Source organism: Calidris pugnax, unplaced genomic scaffold, assembly GCF_001431845.1.
Source record: "Calidris pugnax isolate Ruff unplaced genomic scaffold, ASM143184v1 scaffold398, whole genome shotgun sequence".
NCBI classification, from domain to species: Eukaryota; Metazoa; Chordata; class Aves; order Charadriiformes; family Scolopacidae; genus Calidris; species Calidris pugnax.
In genome coordinates this window covers 3,241,911-3,265,519 of record NW_015091280.1, presented here as the reverse complement: position 1 = coordinate 3,265,519, position 23,609 = coordinate 3,241,911, and the positions used below count along the sequence as shown (strand labels likewise).

Sequence of the window (23,609 nt, the reverse complement as noted above, 5' to 3'; positions counted from 1 at the left end):
CAGAATATTGCAGTTTAATCACAAGAAAAACAAAGTCACATGAGGCAGTTGCTGCTGCTGGGTGTAGGAGCTTGAATGGTCTCTAGTGGCCTCACTTCTCCCCCTCACACAGAGCTTTGCTGCATTCAGGTACAAAGCAGAAAAACCACTAAAGAAATACAATAGCAAAGTGCAAGTCAGCAGTCCTACTGTAGTCCTTTATCGTAGCCTTGAGACTCAGATGTCCCAGGCTGTCACCAGAAGCCACCCCGCCAAGGGAAGGTTTCAGGAGACAGAGCTATTGCAGTTCAGAGGTTGATTAGGTTCCAGGGAATGGACCAGCTTGTGCAAGAAGAAAATCCTCATTCTTCTGCTGAAACAGTATCAACATGGGCAATCTTTTTTCTCTCTCTCAGAAGTCCTTTGAGAGATCTTCTTTGGGAGTTGTTAACGTAGAAAGGGACAACCCAGTCTAACAGAAGACAAGTGCGCGCCAGACTTTGATGACAGGTAAAATGAGAAAAGAACGATGAGCTCTTGGAAATGCACGTATTTAAATCAAGAAAACAAACTCAACTAAAGAGTCTGCTGCACAGCTCTGAAAGAATTAGTTTGCAATCAGCTGAAAGATGGATTTTCTACATTGCCGCGCTTTGCGCTGCGCACCAAATCATACTTGTCACTTCAGCCTCTGACAAATCCTCCAAGATAAAGTTGCTAAGTCACCCGGGCTCTGCAGTGCTACACAATAAAACCTGTCATCTCACACCAGTCAAGAGCAGGATTAGCCACTGATGTTCAACCCAAATTTACATAGAATAAGCAGAGAGAAGCAAAAAAATTAAACAAAATACTGCTCAGCATTGGTCTAAGTTCAAGTGACTTCAGTATGAAGAGATTTCAGTCAAACCTGAGCACCCGTGCTTAGCCCAGGTACTTCACTTCTTACTAAGGAAGCAAACCAGATATAAACTCCCTCATGTGTTTCTTTTTTTTTTTTTCCTAGGGCCAAACACAACAAATTGTGTTAAATTTCTGCATTTCAATCACTACACACATTAGGAGCTGCACTCCATTGGCCCCTACTGTAAAGATGACATTCCTTTTAAAAAAAAAAAAGGCAGCACACCCACAGATCAAACATACACACATACACATGTCTAAATAGGCCATTACCTGTCACTACTCCATTTTTGGTCCAAAAGGAACCAAAGGAAAGAAGTGAGCTCTACCCAACGCTCCCCATGGGCAGGCCCAGTCTTTAACAGAGCAAAGATAGCCAAAATATAGCCACCAGGTTTTAATCAAATATTGCCAGTCAAATTGCAGCTGCAGTTCTTAGCTCAAAGCCGTGACACCCCACCAGCACTGCTCTCCCTTACCCAGCACTGCTCCCAAAACATAAGCCACATTTTTCTTCCTCTCCTCTGATGCATTTCTCCGTGCTGCCATCAAGGCTAACGGGTCACACACTTCTCTTTAACCTTTGCTTTAAAATAAAATCTCTTCAGGGCAAGGATTTTTCCTTGCTAGGTCGTGGATGATACCCGTTACACTGTCAGCTTTCCACACGCACAAAAAAATCCCCACACTCCAATTTTATCACTAAACAATCTAAAAGAACTGCGGGCTGCAAAGCAGTGCAAGCAGCCGAGGCGAGGAAAAGGCATTTCCTGACATCATGACATTCCTGACAGCATGACCTTAACGTGGGGTTCAGACAGCACCCACCACTTCAAACCAGAGCACAGAGAGATAGAGCACAGGTCGAGTACAGGGATGCTTTCAAACAAGGATATCTTCAAGAGTGTAACAAAGTAACTTTCTCAAATCAAAGGACAACAGTTGATTGTTCCCTATTAGTAAACTCTGGAGTCAGCCCTTCTGGAGGGGCACACCCTGGTAGAGTTGTAGGATATGGTCTAGTGACCCACACCCACCTTTTCAAAGCAAACTGGCAAAACGCCCACATACAACCTGAGCGTAAGTTACAGAAGTCTAAAAGACATAAATTACTCTTCCAGGAAGCACACGATGCATTAACACCTTATCCTACAGCACAACCACACAGCAGCTAACAGAGCTCTCCATCGCCTAAACTGCATGTCAAAAAGCCAGCTTTAAGCCATCCCTGAAGGCTGCGTGTGCTGCAGGAGGGACACGGATTCACCAGCATGGACACAGTCCCCAAAAGCCACACGTGGGTGAGGGAGCTATCTGGTCTGGTGAGTTTCAGTCCACAGCATATGTTTATTTTCCAACAGTTAAGGGCAACAACAGTAGCTTCCAGAATTATTAGTAAATATTTAGCTACATATAGCAACCCTACGCTGAGATTTCAAAAAATTGGTTAGCTGTTCAACGGACAGCCCTAAGCATTGCCTTCATCACAAAAAAATACTGCAATAAATCCTTTAAGACCCCAGGATAACATGTGTGCCTTATAACTCCATTAGCATCGAATTGTATAGGGTATTAATGTAATTAACACTAAATTAGCTGCGTCCATCTCAACAGGGTTTTGCCAGCACGGAGCCCTTTGCTCCTGGCGTCAGGAGCCCAGGTTTGCTTCCTGGATGGCGTCAGGAGGGCAGGCACCCCCACGACATCGAGCCTCCGCTCCTCTCTGCCATCAGGCTCACCTTGGCCTTAAGCCAGGATTTACAAAGTCCAGCACCATTTACGTCAAACTTCTACCCTGGGAAACCTGCTACACTGAAAAGACGTCTAGATTTCCTTTACGCGGATATTCTATTAAGAAGAGTGCATTCATCCTCACTAACTGAGGGAGGAAATGGATGCGAATATCAAGGCCGCGCTGCGCTACCATTATTCAAGCTGGGATTTACCGTGCCTGGAAGCACTCTGAAAGCCTCAAATTTGCACTGAAGTGATGTTGCCCCAACACAAAAAGAACTGAGTAAAGGATGTGAATGCAGCAGTAGTGAGCAGCCAAGCAGGCTAAAGAGACAAGAGAGTTAAAAGGCAGCATAGCTTACAGAACTTGAATCTGGTAAAGGCATCCTTCTTTCTACCCTCATCTTCTTGGGACCAAGAAGAATTATGGGGATGGGGACAGCTGGGTATCTAACATGATCTTGCTAATCACTTTAACCAAGTATTTTTAACTTCTCAGAAAACCATGCTCTGCTTTCTTCCTCAACTGCCATCATCATGCCTCAAATATGTAGGCAAAGCAGCTCCTCAGAGGAAGTCTCCAGCTGTTTGAATTAAGAAAAGCCAACTCAAAGTAACCATCACACGGAGTCCTGTGACATGGCATCGAGTTCCACTGTGAAAATTATTTTCCTTCCTCACAAAAAAGGACAGTGACCTACACAGAGAAGAGGGGCAAACAATGATTGTGAAGGAAAAAAAAAAACCCACAAAAATAGCTTTCTCGATTTTTCTTAGTACATGGAAAACCCATTACAGAAGTTTACACAGCAACAATAAAGCCTGACAAGTTAATGAGCTGCTGCTTGTGGAGTCACAGGAGAGATGGCCCATCATTCAGAAATTCCTACGCTGCACAAACGTGAGTCAAAGATGACTGCAATTTAGTCAAACCAAAAATCAGAAGTTCTGGTTCTTTCAAGAAGCAAAATACTCGATTAGTACTTCACTACGGGAGGATTGTGCTTCTAGGCAAAAAACCAAGAATCTCTCAACTCTGAAAAGCTCCTAGCAAAAAGGTGGCACAGCTTCAGTACTCCCAAGCCCCAAAGCCTGTCGAACAGGAAGCCTAGTGTTTCAAAGCTGCCTGAGGTGACATTTGCAAAGACAAACAGAAGTCCAGCAAGCACACGGTAGAACAGTATCGGTGTGAGCACAGGGCTCTCCAAGCCTAACAGCGCCAGGGTGTTCTTCCCGAGCAACACCCACAGGAGGGCCTCAGCAAGGCACGGACCTGTCAAGTTTTATCATCTTGGTGACGCAGGGAAGTACCGGGCCTCCCTTCAGCCCTGGCAGGGACACTGAGGCACAGGACAGTCATCCAAGGACATCCAGAGTCAGCAGCATGACACCCCGGCATATTCGCTACCGAGAAAACCAGACTTCCACTACCAAGGCCAGTTATAAAACTTCCGTTTGTTATTAAGAGAATGTAGGGTATCTGGCATTACTCTGTCAGCAGCACCAAATAACCTAAGAGCAATCTGATATTCACGTTCCCGACGGGCTGCTTTAGTTACAGAAACAACATTAAAAATGTAGCATCCTTTGAGACACGCAGCGTGAGCCAGGCCACTTTCAGCCACAAGCATGAAGAGTCACTCTTTGGGGCTGTTTTTCCCCCAGAGGATAAGCTTCACAATGTCGAGATATCTTATCGGGGATCGCTTCTGTCACCCAAGGCAAACGGGGCACTGTGAAAATATCAGTTATGACTTTAGCACCGACGGGCTGTAGCTGGCCGTCCCTCTATATAGGACGCTCCCCCCCACCACCTTTCTGTAGCAGCCTGGGCTCAGTCCTAAACACAAAGAAATAAAACCGATTTGCTGCCAGCATGGACGCTGCCACAGCAACTTCCTCGGCTGCCCCTGTACCGAAGCCCCCCCCCCTCTCCCTCTCTCTCCCCCCCGGTCCGCCCGGGACCGCAGGGCACCGCTCGGCCCCCGGCCCTGCCGCAGGACCGGCCGCCCACCAGCGACTTCGCCCAAGTAACGTGAGGGCAAATTCAGTCAATACCTTTCTTTGTTGAAGCCCGAGTCTTGCGCACAGATTCGGGCTCGGCTCGAGAAAGGCGCGGTTCGGCTCGGCTCGGCTCCTTCCCCTTGCTGAGGAGATAGTTTGGTATTTCAGATCCGGCCGAACAGCTGAGCCGAGCTCTGGCTTTTACTGCCGGAAAAAGCACCGAGTAACCGCTGTAAAATATTAGCTTGTGGCAATCGTTAGGCAAGAGATTCTGCTTTCACCGGCGCAAAGTCAAATAAACTCAAGTTTATAAGAAACGTAAATCTTTAGCTATCTACCATCTAGAAATAATCCTCTTTTACAGCTCGGGAAACTAATTTCCATTGTGAAACATTTCATTATAAAGCAGAAAACGTTTCAGAAGCGCGTTTCTTTAACCAGCAGCTTAAAAGCCAGCACTGTTTAAAAAGAAAACCACCTCGTCTCACATGGTGTGCAACAAGACGCACAATTCCCACGTACGGCAGAACCCACCCGTGGCAAACTTACCATAAACCCCACCACAGCCCCTCTGCCGATCCGCTACGCCAGCAGCAGGAGAATCCACGGGGAGAGAGGCGAAGCACAAGTAAACAAACTCAAAAAAAAACCCCAAAAACCCACAAAACGCCAGCCACCGTGACTTGCAGGAGCGTCCCCTTCACACGGTAACTCTCCCCGGGAGGGAGACAGATCCCAGCCGCCGACTTCCAGCCGCTGCCGCCGCGCCGGGGCCAGCCGCTGCCCCGGGGAGCAGCCGGGAGGGCCGGCGCAGCTGGGGAGCGCGGCCAGCGCCGTGCCCCCTCGCGAAAGCCGATCCCGCTGATCTCATCACCGCGGGTTACTAATCCAATGACCGGGGAATTAACAACAGATGGCGACGCCCCTTCCACCACCCACCACCACCACCCCCCACGGCCCGCCAGCTCCCCCCCTCCGCCCCCGGCTCCCCGCACCGCGGCCCCGCCGCCCACGCGTGGCACTCGCCCGCGGGCACCTACAAACTTTTCCTAAAAGGTGCCGCCGCGCTCCGCGTCCCTCCATTCAGCCCGCCCTCCCCCGGTGCCCTTGGGGCGAGGTGCGCGGCGCTGCGCGGCCCCGGAGGCTGTGGAGCACCCACGGGAGGCCGAGGAGCACCCCGGGAGAATCCGACCCCACGGTCAGCCTGCCAGCTTCCAGGGAGCAACAGGGAAATGCCAGAAATCCCGCTAACGGGTTCCTGCTGGCACCTCCTGGTCTGCAAGGGAGAGCCGGAGCTGGGGACGGGAGAGATCACACAGGGGCTGAGGATAAACAAAGCATGTATGTTCTTGGGTGGGTTTTTTTTCATGATGTGATCTCTCCAGGCCATAGACGTGCAGGTGAAGCTCTAATTACACCAAACACACACTTCTAGGTAAGCTGCAGGTCACCCACAAGGCTAGAGGCAAGGCGAGTCCTGTCAAACCAGTGCAGGTTATAAAACAGTCAAAAGGCCAGCCCTTCCGTCGCTACTCATTAATATCAGTAAGTACCGACCTGAAAATCACTGTTTTCCAATCCCAATAATGTCTGGCTCTGAACACCACCACCACCAGGAACATCGGAAAAGTTTCACACAGCTGTTGCATTTTCCCTCTCCCACACAGAGCACTTGCCAGAGCTCCAGACATGTCAGATGCCGCTTCTCCTCACACTGTCTGTGCACTTCCCACCCCAAAACCACATTAGCCTCTCTCAGAGGCTTTAGAGCAGTCCGTAAAGATGACATAAAATAACCATCTCTTGCAGGAGGAGACAACAAAATCTTACAAAGGTGAAGGACTTGCATTAGCAGGTACTTTTCCTCAAATTCTGCTGTTCTACCTATGCTTTATACACCTGGGGAGGGAGAAGGCAAGTTTACACACACACACTCTCAGCTCTTTCATGGTGATAATTATTTCTACATTACCTTTATTTCTTTTACTAAAATCTTCAGCCAGGCTTTTAGCAAAGAACTGAGCCAGACAAGATAAATACCCATGCCTAGCCCATAAAAAAAATTTGAGAGGAAATTCTGCAAATTCTTTGGGAGTCTTCAGTCAAGAAACCCTCCGTACAAGCTGCAGTGAAACTGGCTGTGTGTCTCACACAGCCCATGTGATGTGGGCAGAAAAAGTGTCAGGTAATGGCAGCGCCCCTTCTGTGGGGATGTAAAGATGTCTCCAGGAGTCAGACACTCCAGAACCCTACTGAAATATTTTAGAAAAGAAGACTTAGCTCAAGCGCCTCTCCAGGTCTTGTATACACGCTCGTCCCCCAGCCTTTGGGATAACTGGCAGAAGTACAACAAATAAATAAATAAATAAATAAATAGGGATGAATGGGAGTTTTCTATATGCTCCACAGTTCTTTAAGCCTAGAAAAGGCTTTCTGCTGCTTCCCATTCCCTCAGGCAGTCTTTGTCTGGTTTATATATACACACATGGAAGTCTTAAAATGAGTAGTCATCTGTGCTCTTTACTAGCAGACAAGTTACTGAATTTAAATCCTCCTCTTGGATGCGGACACTGGCTAATATCTGTTCCACAGCACTCATCTGGGAGAGGAGCCCTAGAATGGGCAATGGCAGTGTTTGAACAGAGTAAGAGAGGCGAGCCTGTGCCTTGAAGGATGTTTTGCTTTCTTTTCCTCAGTTTTTAACAGAATTCTTCCTCTTACACACTTTCCCAAAGCAGCAGTGTCTCCTAACACTTTTTTTGGCAGTAAGGAGTATGTTTTCCAGTGCAAGATGGGATGTGGTCCTTCAAGCCTGTGCCAAGCTTGATGCAAAAAGCAAACTTGGAAAGACTTTCTACATGGTTTGTAAGACTAATTCTACAAAAGAAGATTAAAGAAATCACATTAGAAGTCAACTTTTGTATCTTTTCAGCCAGGTCTGAAAATTGAACAATACAAAGATCAATCAGGCAGCACAGAGTTTTGGGAACACACTTCATGTGCAAATGTGAAAACACTTGAGGGTGTAGAAAATGTCACTTTGATTAATGAGGCCTAGAACATGCTATTTGTACATAGATGAGGGCTCATTAAAAGAATACGAAACAATCACATTTTAAAATATTAACACAGTTTTAAAACAGACTTTGAGCACAGTATAGATACAGCCAGTTCTTTTGAGCTCATCTCATACAATAGCTGGGGAGGTGAGGAAGAGGCACACGTTTGTATAACATTACGAACCTTTCAGGATAAATTCTGTGACACTAAATCAACAAACTGAGCCATTGGGTACAGTTCCTGGAGCTGTGCGCCGCAAAGGGCAGAACTCAGGCTGTGCTATAAGCATGGTGTGTTTCCCCAGGTCTTCCAGTGGTTTGATTTACCTCACAAAATAAAAATCACAATCAGAAAGGAAATCTTAAGGATAATATATGTTTCTCTATGTGACTGGGAAGCACCACCATTAGGTGGTGAGGGGCAGGTGAGAAACTGTCTGCCTCTCCTACCTGCTTGGAATGGCTGGGCAGAGAGTTGAGAGTAAGAGCTGCCCACTGCTGCCCATCAAAGAGTGAGGGCAGTTAAGAAGCAAGACAAGGAAAAGGAAAGTTGATTTAGATCAAAAGAGAGAAGGCAATAATCTGCTTCCTACTTTTATCACACATGCAAATCATAGTTTGAAGTTGTATCGTGGCATCTGAGCTTGGCAAACAGACTGAAAAGAATTAACTGCCCAAATTTGTTCTTCCCAGACACACTCACCTTCAAGCCACACTTACTGCATGGCGAACCTTCATCCACCCCCAGCTCTGCTCAAAAGTAATTAGGAAACATTTCCTACATACATGCAGGAAATGTATTGAGCCCTGACCCTACAATCCATCTAAATAACAAATCCATTACTATTGTTTTATCCACTTGGTTTCGGGGTATCACTATGGTCAACGTCTATTCTGGTTGTTAGTACCAGCTGCTCTGCTGACAGTCCTGGTCACCTGCCCTGTAGCCCCCCAGCTCACTGGTGAGAGCTGCCTCGCAGCACAGGCAGGAGCAGTTCTCCACAAAAGACCATTTAGGCACTGCCTCTATATCCTGTGTGTGTATCTACAGCCCTGGAATTCTCCCTGTTTGGATGCAGGCCTGAATACAGGTCTGAGTTTCGGGCAAGCTCCCAATAAGGGTAGAAGGGAGAGTTAAGTGAGGCTACAAAGACAAGGTTATCAGCAGAACGGACAGTATGGACACAGCCCACCTTGAAGTCCACAAGACAGTACAAATACACCACTGAGATTAATGGATTGTAAAGACCTTGAAGTCCACAAGACAGTACAAATACACAACTGAGATTAATGGATTGTAAAGAACTACGTTTCATTGCATCAGATTTTCCATTTAAGGTGCTTAGGCAGCCCGTGTTATTTCTAACAGCCCTCTTAAGTACAGCAATACTGCAGCCATCATTCTTACAGAGGAACCAAAGCTGAGATTTATGATGAAAATCTTTGTTTTCATGCATTTCAAACATTTCATTGTTTTCACATGAAAAGACATGACCTTAGCTGTAGTTGTCTAAAGTTCACAAAATTCCCACACAAGATGTTTAAATCTTAAGAGTACTCCAGTCCTAAAGCTCTGCTTCCCTGAATGCTGGACATTTCTATCAAGGGATCCAGAGAAACACGGGAGGATACACCTTCCTCTAACCAGTCAAAGCACCACCTGGTGACAGAGCTTCTCTACATGAGTGTTTTCATTCTGATCTGGCCATGAACTTCTAACGGTGAATTCCGACTTTACCACTGCTACTTAGAGTCCACCAAAGCTATTAACCAGGAAACTAGGATACGTGCATCTCTTAATGAATTGACAAATTGCTACTGAGCCTGAGATCTGCTCCCATAGGCCATCGGGCAGTAGTTAGAATTTACCTTCTTAGAGTACATCCTGCTGCAACCACAATGATGAAAACCCATAGAGATTAGGAAATCAGCACTTGCATTAATGTTTCATTAGTTCAAAGATTCTAAGCAGAGGATAAAGATTCTGCATGCCCCATTTGAGAAATAAGGATGACATTCAGAAATACTTAACATTGCAAGAGTAGCTTATTTGAAAATGTCAAGTCTGCCTACCCAAAAGCAGAGCTACCTGCACTCTCAGATGTACTTCCAAAGATTATCCAAAGATACTTCACATGCTATAACATAGTCAAGTCTCTTCCCCAAACACATCAGATAGATAGAAAAAATAAAAATACTCAGACTATACACACGCAATACTCTCAGGTAGAAGGGAGAGTTAAGTGAGGCTACAAAGACAAGGTTATCAGCAGAACGGACAGTATGGACACAGCCCACCTTGAAGTCCACAAGACAGTACAAATACACCACTGAGATTAATGGATTGTAAAGAACGTTTCATTGCATCAGATTTTCCATTTAAGGTGCTTAGGCAGCCCGTGTTATTTCTAACAGCCCTCTTAAGTACAGCAATACTGCAGCCATCATTCTTACAGAGGAACCAAAGCTGAGATTTATGATGAAAATCTTTGTTTTCATGCATTTCAAACATTTCATTTTTTTCACATGAAAAGACATGACCTTAGCTGTAGTTGTCTAAAGTTCACAAAATTCCCACACAAGATGTTTAAATCTTAAGAGTACTCCAGTCCTAAAGCTCTGCTTCCCTGAATGCTGGACATTTCTATCAAGGGATCCAGAGAAACACGGGAGGATACACCTTCCTCTAACCAGTCAAAGCACCACCTGGTGACAGAGCTTCTCTACACGAGCGTTTTCATTCTGATCTGGCCATGAACTTCTAACGGTGAATTCCGACTTTACCACTGCTACTTAGAGTCCACCAAAGCTATTAACCAGGAAACTAGGATACGTGCATCTCTTAATGAATTGACAAATTGCTACTGAGCCTGAGATCTGCTCCCATAGGCCATCGGGCAGTAGTTAGAATTTACCTTCTTAGAGTACATCCTGCTGCAACCACAATGATGAAAACCCATAGAGATTAGGAAATCAGCACTTGCATTAATGTTTCATTAGTTCAAAGATTCTAAGCAGAGGATAAAGATTCTGCATGCCCCATTTGAGAAATAAGGATGACATTCAGAAATACTTAACATTGCAAGAGTAGCTTATTTGAAAATGTCAAGTCTGCCTACCCAAAAGCAGAGCTACCTGCACTCTCAGATGTACTTCCAAAGATTATCCAAAGATACTTCACATGCTATAACATAGTCAAGTCTCTTCCCCAAACACATCAGATAGATAGAAAAAATAAAAATACTCAGACTATACACACACAATACTCTCAGGTAAGAAGAAAGCAGCTCAAGTCCCCTTTTGTTTTGCTCGTGTATTATCATCATCAGAGCTCATGGTCTCAAGGACTGTCCGAAGTAACCGGCTGCCCTGGGCAGTTGGTATTCAAGTCTTTCCTTCATGCAAAATTCAGTCAGCCATGGGCAGCCATAAGTGTCCACCAACACAGAAACAAGACAGTCCAAGGTTTTTAAGGAAGGGTTTTTCCTTAAACACTGTTAATGACTACTTGGCCTGTGCCAGCAGTAAACGAGGTAGGGATGTCTCAGAGGAAGCAACAGAATCAATTGATAAACAATGGAGATAGTTGTTACAGAACTGAAAATAACCCAAACCTCATTCTATTTACTTATTTTGGGTTCTGCACAATCTAAAGGGCAAATTCCAGTGGTTAAATTCCAACACAGAAACCTCTGTCTGAGAACGATCTGTGAGGAGGTAGCTCTTGTTTGGGAAGCCCAGAGAGCCCGTACCTCCACTGGCTGCTGCAGTCCAGTACAAAAAGGCATTTTCTAAGAAGTTGCTTTGAAACTACATTAGACCCTTTCAAGTCATTACAATCCCACAAACCCCATCAGAACCTGACTGGCAGCTAGTAAGCATCACAAGACTCTGGCGTTGTGGTCTCTGCTTTGAAATCTAATAATGCACGTAATCATATTTTGCACTAGCTTTAATTTTCAAGTGGTATTACTACCTAGCACTTCCCGGAGTACATTATAGCAATCAAAGGCAACTCTAGGAAGGTCCATTGCAGGAGAGAAATCACACACAAAATTTTCAGTAGGGAGAGATGGATACACGGTCTGGGACGATGGTTGTCACACCTCAAACCAAGTCAAGTACACAGGGCTGCTGACCCTGCAGGGCATAATGTGCTTGTTTTGCAAAAGTACAGTGACACTGATAAGTTTGGGGTGCAAGGGGATCCTCGTTAGTTCACTTAAGTCTCCTCAATGCATCAACATCATCGTAGCTTGATTTAGACTGCATCATGACTGATCCAGCCCCCTGGATCATTAGATCACTGTGTATTCATTCTATTACATCAGCTACTACACATGTGAAGGAAACTCAGATTAGATACTATTGATGCTTTTGATACTATTGGTACTTGTTCCTTGAGCCAGTCAACTGAGATAATAGGTCTTTATGGCCTCCCACGGGAAAAGGTTTGACTTTATAGTAAGCAAGAAGTGACTGTGATGATCTTTCTCTCCTATCTTTTTCTTTTAATATGAATACGACATCCCAAAATAATTACTTATGGAAAGCCACAAGATGCATACTTTGGATCACAGGCAAGTTGAGCGTGCAAAACCATAGCACATTAGCTGTTCTTTCAAATGCTATCATGAGGAGCTAATGTGAGTAGATCTGTCATCCAGATTTCCCCACAATGTATTTCTGGAAATACAAGCAATAATGTATGTCTCATATACAGTGCTCAGAAATTTTTTAACTGCAACAGACTGGTTTTTGTTTCAGAACTGCTTTCCTAAACTACTTAGCGGATAATTTCTACGAGATTTCAAAATATATCTACCAGACAAATGAAGAGGTAGGTCCAAAAAAGATCCTTCTCTTTGAAAAGGCAGAATTTACCCTGCATTCTGCCTTGCTTCTGGAAGAAAAATCCCACATTTCCCCAAACTTGTGGAAACTGTAACAAAGGTGGATGTATTCACATCCTCCCTATCATCCAGCATATTCCAGACATTCACCTTTGTTTTACAGGGTTTTTTAATATATATCTCTAATATTTCAGGAATATTAGATATAGCTAAGAGTTTACTGTTTCATAATCTTACCTTCTATGTTAAAAAAGTCCACTGCTAATTACTACTTCTACAATAGTAATAAAAGTTGTAGTAAAAGATAAAAAAACCTACTTGTTAGAGAAACGTGTTTTAGCATCATGCCTCAAAAAGCTAAAAAAAATATAAATACATTAATACATATTTGATCATGTTAAAAAAACCCAATCACCCAAGCAACAAACCAACCAAAAAAAAAAATCCACAATTTGGTTTCCCCAGCCCTGGAATACTTACTCAAAGATACCACTTAAGCCTGATTAATATCCGTGAAGACTGTTTTTCGCTCAGACTGATTACCAACATCTGAAACTCCATCTGAAACTCTCAGGATGTGTCATATTTTTCTGTTCCTTGATTTGAAGGGCAGAGGGGAGGGGAAAGAGCCTCAAAGGTTTTCAGTTATTGCCATTGCAAATTTCTGGGAATACTCTAGCAACTGTAAAGTCTTCTTGAAAGCATTTTGTCTCAGTAAAATTCAACTGCTAAGTATTCCAGGTATCAAATATGGCCTGTGTGAATTCAGAACATACAAAAAAGTCTGTGTCAGCTGCTTAGCAGCAATAATTTAGACAGCAGGATTTAAGAGATATTCTGGGGTTTAATCTTCAACTTCTGCAGTGCTTGTTTCCTCAGCAAACTCAATAAATACTTGTAATTTATTCAGCTTGCTCTCCCCCCCCCGCTTCAAGATTTACAATGATACATATATTCAGTAATTTTCCCCAGGAAATCTTTTGTTTCTTCAACTTGAAAACATCCATTCACATCAAAAGCAAAGTCAGTATAGTTTATTATCCATTAGACAATTTGAATATGATTCTTCTACTAAAGGCTGTGACTGCAGGCAGCCATCTGGGGTCTGGACACACAAAAGGCTGTTCGTAAGGGTGTGGGCACAAAAGCACCATGGGGATATGGAAGTGTGTACCATACAAAGACACCCGATTGTCTTGGGTTTTCCGGGGGGGGGGAGGTTTGGTTGGTTTTGGTTTGTTTTTTTTTTTGAGGGTGCCATAAGCATCTAATCAGAGAATTAAGCATCGGGAGGCAGCCCTCAGATGGCAGACGTCAGCTCCAGCAAGGACAGATGGTGAACAAAGGTGAAAAGCACACAATAGGCGTGGGCCAGCTCATAGAAGAAAACAGTTCCACTCCTCAATTAAAATGTGTTACAACTCTTGCGACAGCCTATGCTGCGAGGTGAAAATGTATCGTTTTCTTTATAGGACTGTCACACCTACAGGGCCACTTTCCAGCAACTTAGAACATATACAGGCTCTCTGCTCATGTCTTCTCTGAGGTATTACCTGCCCTCCCCGGACAGTGCACAGAGTTCACAAGAGAGATACAGTTCTCTGTAAAGGAAAACAACTCTGACTGCAATAGAGGTTCTGCTCTGGCGTAACTGTCTGTCAAGGGTAATGCATCCCACTGCCTGGCCTTTTGGCTGCAAACTCAAGGTCTGAGGAGACAAATAAACCATCATCATTTAACTCATCCTAAGAAATACACCTGAGAACCATTATTCACTTGGTTTTCAATCTGTTACGATTGATATAAAAAGAGAATTTGTAAAGTAACAACCTGTCCTCTAACAGAGCTGGAGGACATTTTCTTATGGTAACGTATATGCAGGTTACATGATGTCAGATATACTATGGCATACATCCCATGGCTAACTAAACTCTGAAAGATGAAGTGTACTTCTAGCCCATCTTGTACTTTTCCAAAATTTCCGAAAACCAAGGCTAAATAGTTTTACATCATATTTAAACAGTAAGGATATAGTGACTCTCCAGGCAGCAAAGCCCAAATATTTAAATAAAGAGCAGGATGCCAGCAGGAAAACTGAAAAACCTAAGAGATCATAGGTCAATACAAATTAGTCTTCTGATATGACACAATCCTTGCTGAATTTGTAAAATACTTTAACTATTGCAGTTGCTGTTGTCTAGGAGAGGAGAATAAGTCCTCCCTTTTTCCTTTTGTAGTATTTTCCCTCGTAAAAAAAATAGAATGAAATAAAAAATTGCAGAGCCACTTGCTATAAGCAAAAAGCAATCTTCTGATTTAAAGAAAAAATGACCATGGTCTGTCTTTCTTCCTGTATCTAGGGGAATATGTAGAAGTCTTGAGAGACTTTTCTTGTTCTGTGAAACATTTCCCAGGCATGGACACGTTCAGCATCTCTGGGAAGGCTGTCAGTTGTTCACTTTAGACTCTCTGAAAATTGATCCATGAGCAAATAGTGGCTCTTTGTGGATTAGCCCATCTGCCTCCCAGATGGGTGAAAGGTAGTACCGTGGTACCAGCTGCTCTGACAAGTACAGCAGGTCACAGAAGAATAAGGATGAGGAGTAAAGCGAGGAGAGCTAATATTCAGGAAGTGTTTGAATTTTGAATGAGATCAAGATGAACAAATATAGAAATGTGTCACTGCCATATCAGCACGGACACAATGCAAGTTTAAAGATGTCAAAACAAGAAATAAAACAAGACTATGTTAATTTATTCAGGGAAAGAAGGAAAAGCTATTCAGGACTAATAGCGAGTCCTCTTTGTTACCTGCAATTTTGGAGTAAAAGCCCCTAGAGACTGAGAGCCAGGATTTCTTTTGTACCTCTGTAACTGCAGAACTCCAGCCCTCAAAAATGAAAGTGAAGTGTGTGTGCAGCTGGAGATGTGCTTTGTTCTTCCATCTTTGGAGTTATACATGAAGTCATAAATCAAATGGTCCTGTTCATATTGATGTAGCTAACAGCTAGGCAGAATTTCCATGATATCAACCTATTTTTCTTAGGAGTTAATGGTACTATATATTTCATCTCTAAAGCAAGTCTGCTTCCCAAATTTTAGCCCGTGTTTAGCTTGAGACAAACTCCAAGACACAACAAACACCATCCTGCAAGCTAGTTAACAGCGTGGGTTTTCTTGAATTTCCTGGGAGGAAAGCACATTTAATGGAAACTGTGGAGAGCAAGAGAGGAAAAACTAACATTTTTCTGTGCTGGAAGTTAAACAAGGACTTCATAAACTCTAATTTTCTTTTTTATTCTCCCCTCCCCACCCCCAATAAACAAGGACTTCATAAACTCTAATTTTCTTTTTTATTCTCCCCACCCCCAGGTAATAGGATTGACACATGGTCTGCAACTTTCCTACCTACGAGCTATCGACTTCTAATTGATTTCTTCCTGGATGCCACGATCCAAACATTTTAACAGGAGAACTGCTTATCTGGAAAAAGTGCTGCCACACACCTCGCTTGGTGACACCAGGAAGTGCAGCCAGTACATGAAATTGGATATGTCAAGAACTCCATTCCTTTGAAAGATTAACTGGTTTGTATCTAAAATAATAATTGCGTGGTATTACGCATTTGATAATGCTGAGCTGTGTGCATTTCAGCTGTTTTCACTTCTTTTAGAGAGCTTTTTTTTTTTCCTCTCTTTCTTTCTTTTAATCAGAAACCTACGTTTCAGCTGTTTTCACTTCTTTTAGAGAGCTACTTTTTTTTCCTCCTCCTTTCTTTTAATCAGAAACCTACAAAAAGACATCTTTAATGGCAAAAAATTTGTCATTGTTTAGCTCTATTAATAAATTATATCCTCAGTGTATACTCCAAAATATATTATAAAATCTTATGCATTCTAATACATGTTATGAGATGGAATGTTTAATAGCTATATTTGCAGATTGCTCTGTCAAGAAAAATGGATATATTTGAACAGTAACTTCTTCCCAATTCTGTCATATGACAGAACAATTCGGCCAAGAAAGAAAAAGAAAATGTAACAACAATCTCGTGTTGTTCAGTGCCTGAGTTCAGAAAGTTAACTGATAATAATAGCATATTCAAGCAATCAGACATGCCGGTAGTTTGCCAGAACAATAAAACCTGTCTTCAGGACACACAGAATACTAAAACTCATCAGAATTGCCTTCCAAAAAAGCAAACTCCCTCCCTCTGCAACATACTTGGGGATAATTGATATTACTTACAGGCTCCCTTTCTGTTTTACTACAAGGATATGAAGTACCATTTAGAAAAAAAACTCAGCAGCAAAAATGCAAATATGCTCCCAAACTTTCATTGCTGAGTTTTGATCTAAACAGGGCAAGTTACAATTCAGTGCCACAGTTAGTGCTGACTTACCTGGCTCTGCCCTGTCCTGCCGGTGTGCGACACAGCCCTCTCTGCCACTGAGGCCACCTTCATCTCTGACACCAGCTACCCACCGTACCACATGCTTGCAAAATCAAACAGCAGATCTCTCAAAGCACACATACCTCACTGATAATAACTGAATATATATATACATATATATATATACACATAGGTATATAAAACTGCACTTTCCTGGTTTAAACCTAATTTCTAGGACATTTTTGCCAGAAAGACATTTTCTGACCCTTTCTGAACAGTCAGTTGCATTCCTTGCAAGCAAAAGATCCCATCTATTTCAGATGTACAAAGAAAGTGGGACTGATGAGAGGAGACATGGGACCTAAAACATTTAGTATGAAAGACATATGGAAAAGCTATCCTCTTTGTTGAGAAAAAAAGGAAAGAAAGATTGCCATCTTGTTACCTTTCCTCGTTTGCAGACAGTAGATAAAACACCATCAGCATGAGCCAAATTAAAATGAAAGCTGTATGTCCTCTATGTTACTGGAGATCATATGCTTAACTACTTTTGCATAGATTTTTCACATGAAGAGAGTATTCAAGACAACTATCTTAATCATGGTCTAGGAAACTAAAGTTTGGCATTAAACTCTGGAAGGAGAGTTCAAATGAATTTTGTTCCCTCTCATATCCCGCAGCAATCAGTCCAATCCCAAAACACACTGTTAGAGAATTTCTGTGACTTCTAAATTTCAGATGATGCTCAGAGGTCTACCATGTAGGTGCTTTATCACAAAATCGGCTCGTGTTTCAATATGAGCTGAGATAACCACATTGAACAGCATACTAGCAGACATCAGTCAGAGCAGCACAGCCTCAATATTTTTGGTGCAGAGTCACAGGAGGCAACAGAGGACTGTGTGGAGAAGATTTCACTGTGGTCTGTTTTAGAACTTCAGTGTTCCTTGTTAAAACCTGGTACAACAGAGCAGGGGTGGGATATTCAGTCCTTCCCTCCAGAAACAACGCAGGAACATGGGCCTCTCTCCCCCAAACATTTTGCAGTGGGATGCCAAAGTGAAGCGTGACCCCAGAGCATCAGCCACCTCTGGGGCAGTCAGCCATGGAAGTCTCCAACAGCAGAGCTGGGGATGGGAACAGGCTGCTCAGGCTTTGTAATTGCATGCTAGGGAAATTGTAAGTCAGCAGCTCTATCATTAAACTGGAATAATATTACTACGATGTAGACAGCTCAATTCAGAGATGGAGTTAAATAGTATGCTGCCAAATAAATGAATTCTAGTTCAAATTAAATTTCCCTTAATCATACCACAATATTACCACATGGTTAATTAGAGGCTTTTTTTAATTAAAAAAAAAAAGTTATTTAATGGACAAGATAGGAGGCTTTTAGAAGTTATATATATGCAGCTAGCTATTTATTATATAGCTCTGATCTCCCATCCATATAAATTGCTGATGCAGTTGCTACACACTTGGAGAAGCTTTTAACTCGAGTTCTTGAGATCAACACAAAGAAGTCAACTTTAACAAGATCCCTCACAACTTTCTTATTTTTAAAAAAGTCCCACATACTAGTTGCATACAGCTTGCTTTTCTTGTTTTTTTTTTTTAAGCAAACATGAATCACGCTGTCAAAAATGGATTCAAAATCTAGAAGATGAAAGGAGGAGGATGCTACAGGAAAACTCAAAGCAACAAAAAGCATGTTCAGTAAAGGAGGCACTCGGCAAAGAACATTTATTTAAAGCAAACACTATAACCGTGACTAGATTGTTCAACTGCTGAACTTAGAATCAGCTTTCACTTCAGCAAACTCCTAAGGCACTAAACTCATTTTCTTCCAAAGAGTACGCTTTTGGATTTGGGCTTTTGCAGGGGGGTTGGATTTTCATGCTTTTGGCTTTTAAGGAGCAGGTGTTTGTTTTATTATTTAAATAACTGCTTGTTTGCTTTTGAGACATTTGAAATCTTGCTATTGAGACATGGTTCCATGTGAATGCATTTCTCTCGGGACTCCTAGGTAGTTATACTCGACTTTGAATAAGGAACTTTTGAGAAGGTTCTCAGTTTTTGTACCAAAAGTGGACCCAGTTAATTGAAAAAATTAAATATAATTCAACCAACATTTCAAAATGTTAGTTCAATTACATATATTTACAGATTTTCACCACAGCAAAAAAGTTTGTTCATTACACAAAAGAAGTGTTGATATTCCTCCTCATTAAAGAAATAATAAAAAAAGATATCCTGGGAACAATAAATGACACCCTCCAAAAATTCCAGCTAAGAAAAAGCCCAGTTCAAACCTACAGACTTTTACCAGCAAGGTAACAGAAACATTTTTAATTCCTTAGAAAAGGTAATCTCTTTATGAGATTACTAAAATGAAGATGCTAAAAGTATCTATTAAAAATTGAATTAAATAATTTTAAGATCCCATTTATTATTAAGATTGGATTTAATTATATAACATTGGGACCACAAGACAAGTAGCTTAAAATGTTGATGCAAATAATTAAAAAACATGAAGTGTAGGACTCATTATAACCAATTTGAGCCACAAAAAATAGAGAAATAGTCAAACCATATACATAACAAAATCTCAACCATCATTTAACCAAATAAGGCATCAACTTTATTTTCATTACAACGTAGCAAAATGTAGGCTCTAGAAAATTAGTATCTGGAGGAAATAAGATTGATTGATAACATTAATTCATGCTGCTAACAACTGAACTTGTAATTTGAAGTAGCATTGCTTAAAGACTATGGAAATTTAATAAAAAAAAAAAAAAAAAAAAAAGCATTTAAAAATCAAGATTTGGTCCAGGTACCTGAGATATGTTATGAAGCTGATTATAACTCAAGTGTATTCTTAGGACTCCCGAAGTAATTTCAAATTAAATGGTGGACTTTTTAAACTTAGTGGAACTGCAGGTAGCTAGATATAGTACTATCTTGCATAAAGCCGTAGCTTGGGAAAGATGCTTGTGAAATACTACTATTGTTCATTTCTTAAAAAGCACAGGGATTAATACCTGTTGAATATGTTACTAAGCAGCACTAAAACAACGACAGTATTAACTAATCTTCAAGACAATGTACTGAAGTCTTAATTAATGTAAAACTCCAGTGGAATTAGGGTTGGCAAATACTGGAGAGCAGCTTCAATAGCTGTGCAGTGCAGGCTCCCCCTCTTCCATCCAGGCGGATGGTCAGGCAGCACCACGCAGCTCTGGCTCCAGCCAAATACCCCCGCAAGGGCAGCAAGGGGTTGGGGGGACAAGAAGAAGAAGAAGAAACCTTCAGGGACCATAAGTACCATATGCAGTCTCCCATCCTACCAACTATGACTCTAATGGAAAGTCATTTAGCTAAGGCTGAATGCTGTTCCTCCACACTTTTAAGGACAAACCCCTTCTTAAGGACTAGTTCCAAGGGCAACAGACAACAAAGACATTTCCAGAAGTGTGTTCTCATTACTGCTGCGCTTCGAGCGAGCCAGGAAAGTCACTGGCTGTGGCTGACCTTGAGCCAACAGAGAGGAGAAAGTCTTGTAAGGGAAAAACCATCTTAGCAAAACAACCCAGTGGAAGCTCTCCCCGTTTCCTCTGCAGTCTGTCCCTCCAGGCCTCTTCTGCAAAAGTGAAGTTCTGCTCTAAACAAGGAAATTGTCCCGAAATTGGTTAAATGCACAATTAGGGTCTCTCTAGAAGAAAGTAATTTTCAATGTATGAGTTAACTACAATTCTTTAACAGCAATTCACCACAGATTTTCTTACAACAGAGCAATAAAGAACAATTTACTAAAACTATTAGGTTTATAGTGAACCTACTCTGAAATAGACTAATTTTAGTAAAACTAAAGACTAATTTTAGGAAAGCTGCCTTCTTAAATTAGCATCTGCTAATTTAAGTTTTATTTCTCTTTTATAAAAAAATGAGATTAACATGAATTTTCACACATTTATCACACAACCATACATCCAGATTAAATGCTCTACTGATGCCCTACTCAAGTTTCTCCTGTAAAATTCTTAAGTGTTGGTGAAAGTTTTCATAACTATTACTGTCAGGCCAGGTATTTTAAAAACTATTTCCTTAATTAGACCTAGACTTCCTTCATAAGTAGGCTCACTTTGAAATGAGTGGCTATGAATATGAGGTACATTTGTTTGCACAAGTATTGTTCTTTGCAGATCATTTAATGAGAATTCTGCTCTGCAGAAGTTAATCATGACTCAGTACATATGGGGCAACCGACAGCCACTGAATAAACAAAATCTACATTAAAGCACGTCATTGAGATTAACATCTTGTATGGAGCAACCTTTCCACATCAACAGGTTTTCAGATTGTCGTGATTCAGAGGCGTTAACGAGTATGTTTACAAAATGAGATCATCAAATGCTCTGGAAGTCTGAAGAAGCTTAACTGCCCAGCCGTGGTTGTAAGTCCAGAGCCCGCAGTGTTTGAGTATATTCAAAACCCAAGACAGTCCACGCTCCTGTCCTCCTACTGAGCGCTGGCTCGCCCATGGAAGGCAGCACATGATAGCCCAGGGTGTGAATTTACAGTGTGTGACTTGATTTGTGCGGCCCTGTCTCGTCCCACAGGAAGGGGGAGAGTCCCAGCGCTGGCTCCAGACATTGAAGCTCCTCTCCTCCCAGTCCCGTGCCAAGGCACGCACAGGGTGTCTCCCACATGGATATGGGCAGAGTCCTCTGGAGAGCATTAGAGTTATGTTATAACTACACTTAGGTTATAAATCGCCTGCTGGGGGTACTTGTGTCTTACTTTTAAGCTATATAGGAATCCTCTGAGCCTCAATTAGAAGGCTAAAGATAGAAGCTCTGTACAACAACATGAATACACTGTAATTTCGCCCTCAATCTACAGAATACTCATTTCTCCAAATAAATCAGAAAATGTCCCAAAATGCACCAACTGCTTTGCAGATACTAAGGAACAGAAATCATAACCCAGAGAGCTTTTTGCTTTAGTTATCCTTAATGCTTTTCACAGACACCGATTAAACTGAAATACTCAAAAATAGAACTATTTCCTGAGAGGCTGAAATGACTGAAGTCACTACATGAACGCTTTCAAGTACTTACATACTCTCCCAAAATATGGTAAAATCATCCAGCTACTGTATTACATGACATTGCACAACTGAGAAAACCATGCCAAATGGCAGCAATCCACACTGAACAATTTGGGAAGTTCTTGTCCAAATTGCTGCCAGTTTTAGATTATTTACACACAATCAGGAACTCGGTTTTCTTTTTACTCCTTCCTGGTTAAAAAAAGGCTGCATTTTTTATTTTCAAACCATCAGTATGGCAGCCACCAAGCTGTCACAGTCTATTTTTTAATTTACCACTAATAAGAACAAAAACTTACTAATCAAAAGGTCATTATGACAATGGTTCATGAAATATCTTGAAGGTTCAAAAAAAGAAAGCAAAAAGAAAGCAAGCTACTTAAGTATAGTGCTCTTCAGCTAACATTATTTTTATTTTATTCGTCTAAAAATATCAAAATATGAAGATATAAACCAGCCAAGGAAGACATATTGGTCTCTAACATAACTTGGTGATAAGTGGACATCTATGTTTATAAACATGCTTTCCCAGATTTTCTGCATTTGTTTCACCTCATTTGAACTACTCGAGCAATACTGAAGAAATACTTTATTTACATCAAAGTAAATGACACAACTCTGTTCCGGTCCTTGTTACTTTACACAGATTATGATCTTTATCACCTCTTATCACTTCACCATTAATTCCTAAAATTGCAAATTAGACTGCAGCAATCATTGCACTGTCAAGATAACAAATTGCAACATCTGCCCTTAGCTTCACGCACAGGAGCAATGGAAGGACTAGCCATCTGCACAGCTCTTTAAACAATAAAGTATAGGGAGACATATTATTCTTTTCCTTAACAAGTTCAACATTAAAAAAATTTTTATCTCATTTTTGTAAAGTTCAGAACTGCATTTTACTGTATGTCAAGGATTACTTCAGAAGCAAGAAGTATTTCAATTATGCAGTAACATGTCACCTGCAAATTCAGTTTGAGGACCAATCTGAACATTTTACTGATAAAAAGTTTTTACTGATCAAAGCAGTGCTCTCTGACATTGTGGTGAAATCCTCAAGAGCAAACAGGCATGGCTGCTTGCATATACCCAGTCTACACCAGTTATTTCACTGGTATGAGGCACTAACAGAGTGAGAAGCAGCAGGCTCAGCTCTTCAAACAATTCACGTGTCCTACTGTCCAACCCTGAGCACAAGTGTTCAGCAGACACCAGACTCTGCTTACCCACATACACCAAACACATTTCTCAAGAGCACGACAACAAAATTATTTTGTTATGCTGGCAGCACACTGAATTTGAGCTGTGTAGGATCATAACATGAGCCTTTTACCCATACCTTCTCATTAGATCCAATTCTATGGCTGAGTGAAATCAAAACTCTCGCATCATAACAAAAAAAATCCAATCAAAACCCCTAGCCTGCCACCAGTGCCTTCTCTCTCCACCAGCACTGATGCCTTCTATACCTGGAGAAAAGCCAGAACTTATAGAATTTTTTTTTTTTTTTAATGATATAACTGCCAAAAATATGACAAAAAGGCTTTGCTTACCCACCACCACTCAAG

The 23,609-nt window shown here is 41.8% G+C and overlaps 1 protein-coding gene across 1 annotated transcript in view; it reads right to left on the bottom strand.

Annotated features, from left to right (window-relative positions):
* Positions 1-5,422, bottom strand: part of SPSB4 (splA/ryanodine receptor domain and SOCS box containing 4) — a 94,568-nt gene extending 89,146 nt beyond the window's left edge. The window contains exon 1 of the mRNA XM_014960633.1: positions 5,170-5,422. The gene's annotated coding sequence lies outside the window, so the exon portion shown is untranslated. The remainder of the gene's footprint in view (positions 1-5,169) is intronic.
* Between the last annotated feature and the right edge of the window lie 18,187 nt (positions 5,423-23,609).